This window comes from Arachis stenosperma, chromosome 9, assembly GCF_014773155.1.
Source record: "Arachis stenosperma cultivar V10309 chromosome 9, arast.V10309.gnm1.PFL2, whole genome shotgun sequence".
NCBI classification, from domain to species: domain Eukaryota; kingdom Viridiplantae; phylum Streptophyta; class Magnoliopsida; order Fabales; family Fabaceae; genus Arachis; species Arachis stenosperma.
The window spans coordinates 58,245,672-58,250,773 of NC_080385.1; the positions used below are offsets into that span (position 1 = coordinate 58,245,672).

Genomic DNA, 5,102 nt, shown 5'->3' on the forward strand with positions numbered 1-5,102 from the left:
GAATGCTGCCATCAGTTCTTGCCTATACCACGAAGACTCCGATTAAAGAATCCAAGAGATATTCACTAGAGCCTTGGTTGCTTGTAGAACAAAAGTGGTTGTCAGTCACCTTGTTCATGAGTGAGAATGATGATGAGTGTCACGGATCATCACATTCATCAAGTTGAAGAACAAGTGATATCTTAGAACAAGAACAAGCGGAATTGAATGGAAGAACAATAGTAATTGCATTAATACTCGAGGTACAGCAGAGCTCCACACCTTAATCTATGGTGTGTAGAAACTCCACCGTTGAAAATACATAAGAACAAAAGTGATCATTGGTTTCGGCCCCAGAGAGGGAACCAGAAGAACCCATATGAAAATACAATAGTAAAAGGTCCTACTTATAGAAAACTAGTAGCCTAAGGTTTACAAAGATAAGTAAATGACATAAAAATCCACTTCCGGGCCCACTTGGTGTGTGCTTGGGCTGAGCAATGAAGGAATTTCGTGTAGAGACTTTTTCTGGAGTTAAACGCCAGCTTTTATGCCAGTTTGGGCGTTTAACTCCCAATCAGGTGCCAGTTCCGCGTTTAACGCTGGAATTTCTGTAGGTGACTTTGAACGCCGGTTTGGGCCATCGAATCTTGGGCAAAGTATGGACTATCATATATTGCTGGAAAGCCCAGGATGTCTACTTTCCAACGCCGTTGAGAGCGCGCCAATTGGGCTTCTGTAGCTCCAGAAAATCCACTTCGAGTTCAGGGAGGTCAGAATCCAACAGCATCTGCAGTCCTTTCAAGTCTCTGGATCAGATTTTTGCTCAGGTCCCTCAATTTCAGCTAGAAAATACCTGAAATCACAGAAAAACACACAAACTCATAGTAAAGTCCAGAAAAGTGAATTTTAACTAAAAACTAATAAAAATATAATAAGAACTTAACTAAAACTACCAAAAACATACTAAAAACAATGCCAAAAAGTGTATAAATTATCCGCTCATCACAACACCAAACTTAAATTGTTGCTTGTCCCCAAGCAACTGAAAATCAAATAAGATAAAAAGAAGAGAATATACTATAGACTCCAAATTATCAATGAAACACAGCTCCAAATTAGATGAGCGGGACTAGTAGCTTTTTGCCTCCAAACAGTTTTGGCATCTCACTTTATCCTCTGAGGTTCAGAATGATTGGCTTCTTTAGGAACTCAGAATCCAGATAGTGTTATTGATTCTCCTAGTTAAGTATGATGATTCTTGAACACAGCTACTTATTGAGTCTTGGCCGTGGCCCAAAGCACTCTGTCTTCCAGTATTACCACCGGATACATACATGCCACAGACACATAATTGGGTGAACCTTTTCAGATTGTGACTCAGCTTTGCTAAAGTCCCCAATTAGAGGTGTCCAGGGTTCTTAAGCACACTCTTTTTGCCTTGGATCACAACTTTATTTCTTTCTTTCTTTTTCTTTTTCTCCCCTTTTTTTTTCGTTGTTTTTTTTTTGTATTCACTGCTTTTTCTTGCTTCAAGAATCATTTTTATGATTTTTCAGATCCTCAGTAACATGTCTCCTTTTTCATCATTCTTTCAAGAGCCAACAATTTTAACATTCATGAACAACAAATTCAAAAGACATATGCACTGTTCAAGCATACATTTAGAAAACAAAAAGTATTGTCACCACATCAAACTAATTAAGCTAGTTTTAAAGATGAATTTGAAATCCTGTACTTCTTGTTCTTTTGTAATAAAAACAGTTTTCTTTTAAGAAAGGTGATGGATTCATAGGACATTCATAACTTTAAGGCATAGACACTAAGACACTAATGATCATAAGACACAAACATAGATAAACATAAGCACTAAAATTCGAAAAACAGAAGAATAAAGAACAAGGAAATCAAGGAACGGGTCCACCTTAGTGATGGCGGCTCTTCCTTCCTCTTGAAGGTCCTATGGAGTGCTTGAGCTCCTCAATATCTCTTCCTTGTCTTTGTTGCTCCTCTCTCATGATTCTTTGATCTTCTCTAATTTCATGGAGGAGAATGGAGTGTTCTTGGTGCTCCACCCTTAGTTGTCCCATGTTGGAACTTAATTCTCCTAGGGAGGTGTTTAGTTGCTCCCAATAGTCTTGTGGAGGAAAGTGCATCCCTTGAGGTATTTCAGGGATCTCTTGATGAGAGGGGTCTCTTGTATGCCATAATGGTTATGGAAAAACGAAAAAGCAACGCTTTTACCACACCAAACTTAAAATGTTTGCTTGTCCTCGAGCAAAAGAAGAAAGAAGAGAGTAGAAGAAGAAGAAATGAGGGAGAGGGAGATGGTGGTGTATTCGGCCAAAGAGGGGGAGAAGTGGTGTTTAGGTTGTGTTAAAATGAAGAAGGGAAGAAGGGTATTTATAGGAGAGAGGGGAGAAGGAGTTCGGCCATGTATGGGTGGGTTTGGGAGGGAAAGTGGTTTGAATTTGAAGGGTAAGGTTGGTGGGGATTTATGAAGGATGGATGTGAGTGGTGAAGAGAAAGATGGGATTTGATAGGTGAAGGGGTTTTGGGGAAGAGGTATTGAGGTGATTGGTGAATGGGGGAAGAAGAGAGAGAGTGGTGGTGGGGTTGGTGGGGATCCTGTGGGGTCCACAGATCCTGTGGTGTCAAGGAAAAGTCATCCCTGCACCAATTGGCATCAAAATCCACGTTTTGAGCCATTTCTGGCGTTAAACGCCGGGCTGGTGCCCATTCCTGGCGTTTAACGCCAAGTTCTAGCCTTTTTCTGGCGTTTAACGCCAGTCTGGTGCCCCTTTCTGGCGTTAAACGCCCAGAATGGTGCCAGACTGGGCGTTAAACGCCCAACAGCTAGCCTCACTGGCGTTTAAACGCCAGTGACTTCTTCCTCCAGGGTGTGCTGTTTTTCTTCCTATTTTTCATTCTGTTTTTGCTTTTTCAATGGATTTTGTGACTTCTTATGATCATCAACCTACAAAAAAAAATAAAATAACAAAAGAAACTATATAAATTATAATTATTGGGTTGCCTCCCAACAAGCGCTTCTTTAATGTCAGTAGCTTGACAGAGGACTCTCATGGAGCCTCAGAAATACTCAGAACCGTGTTGGAACCTCCCAACACCAAACTTAGAGTTTGAATGTGGGGGTTCAACACCAAACTTAGAGTTTGGTTGTGGCCTCCCAACACCAAACTTAGAATTTGACTGTGGGGGCTCTGCTTGGCTCTGTTTTGAGAGAAGCTCTTCATGCTTCCTCTCCATGATGATAGAGGGATGTCCTTGGGCCTTAAACACCAAGGATTCTTCATTCACTTGAATGATTAACTCTCCTCCATCAACATCAATCACAGCCTTTGCTGTGGCTAGGAAGGGTCTGCCAAGGATGATAGATTCATCCATGCACTTCTCAGTCTCTAGGACTATGAAATCAGTAGGGATGTAATGGTCTTCAACCTTTACCAAAACATTCTCCACAAGTCCATGAGCTTGTTTTCTTGAGTTGTCTGCCATCTCTAGTGAGATTCTTGCAGCTTGTTCCTCAAAGATCCCTAGCTTCTCCATTACAGAGAGAGGCATGAGGTTCACACTTGACCCTAAGTCACACAAGGCCTTCTTGAAGGTCATGGTGCCTATGGTACAAGGTATTGAAAACTTCCCAGGATCTTGTCTCTTTTGAGGTAATTTCTGCCTAGACAATTCATCTAGTTCTTTGGTGAGCAAGGGAGATTCATCTTCCCAAGTCTCATTTCCAAATAACTTGTCATTCAGCTTCATGATTGCTCCAAGGTATTTAGCAACTTGCTCTTCAGTGACATACTCATCCTCTTCAGAGGAAGAATACTCATCAGAGCTCATGAAAGGCAGAAGTAGGTCCAATGGAATCTCTATGGTCTCATTTTGAGCCTCAGATTCCCATGGTTCCTCATTGGGGAACTCATTGGGGGCTAGTGCACGCCCATTGAGGTCTTCCTCAGTGGCGTTCACTTCCTCCCCTTCCTCTCCAAATTCGGCCACATTGATGGCTTTGCATTCTCCTTTTGGATTTTCTTCTGTGTTGCTTGGGAGAGTACTTGGAGGGGGTTCAGTAACTTTGTTGCTCAACTGTCCCACTTGTCCTTCCAAATTCCTAATGGAAGACCTTGTTTCAGTCATGAAACTTTGAGTGGTTTTGATTAGATCAGAGACCATGGTTGCTAAGCCAGAGGGGTTCTGCTTAGGATTCTCTGTCTGTTGCTGAGAAGATGATGGATAAGGTTTGCCATTGCTAAACCTGTTTCTTCCACCATTATTATTGAAACCTTGTTGAGGTCTCTCTTGATTCTTCCATGAGAGATTTGGGTGATTTCTCCATGAAGAATTATAGGTGTTACCATAGGGTTCTCCTAGGTAATTCACCTCTTCCATTGAAGGGTTCTCAGGATCATAAGCTTCTTCCTCAGATGAAGCCTCCTTAGTACTGCTTGGTGCATTTTGCATTCCAGACAGACTTTGAGAAATCAAATTGACTTGTTGAGTCAATATTTTATTCTGAGCCAATATGGCATTCAGAGTGTCAATCTCAAGAACTCCTTTCTTCTGACTAGTCCCATTGTTCACAGGATTCCTTTCAGAAGTGTACATGAATTGGTTATTTGCAACCATTTCAATCAATTCTTGAGCTTCTGCAGGCGTCTTCTTCAGATGAAGAGATCCTCCAGCAGAGCTATCCAAAGACATCTTGGATAGTTCAGAGAGACCATCATAGAAAATACCTATGATGCTCCATTCAAAAAGCATGTCTGAGGGACATCTTCTGATTAATTGTTTGTATCTTTCCCAAGCTTCATAGAGGGATTCTCCATCCTTCTGTCTGAAGGTTTGGACTTCCACTCTAAGCTTACTCCATCTTTGTGGTGGAAAGAACTTTGCCAAGAAGCATTGACTAGCTTTTCCCAAGAGTCCAGGCTTTCTTTAGGTTGAGAATCCAATCATATTCTAGCTCTGTCTCTTACAGCAAAAGGGAATAGCATCAGTCTATAGACCTCAGGGTCAACCCCATTAGTCTTGACTGTGTCACAGATTTGCAAGAATTCATCTAAGAACTGATGAGGATCTTCCATTGGAAGTCCATGGAACTT

At 41.5% G+C, this 5,102-nt stretch overlaps 1 non-coding gene across 1 annotated transcript; it reads left to right on the plus strand.

The window, feature by feature from the left end:
* The first annotated feature begins 4,755 nt into the window (after nucleotides 1-4,755).
* Nucleotides 4,756-4,863, plus strand: LOC130953111 (small nucleolar RNA R71). Its single transcript, XR_009075283.1, has one exon. It is a non-coding gene; the product is annotated as a small nucleolar RNA R71 (small nucleolar RNA).
* The last annotated feature ends 239 nt before the right edge of the window (nucleotides 4,864-5,102 follow it).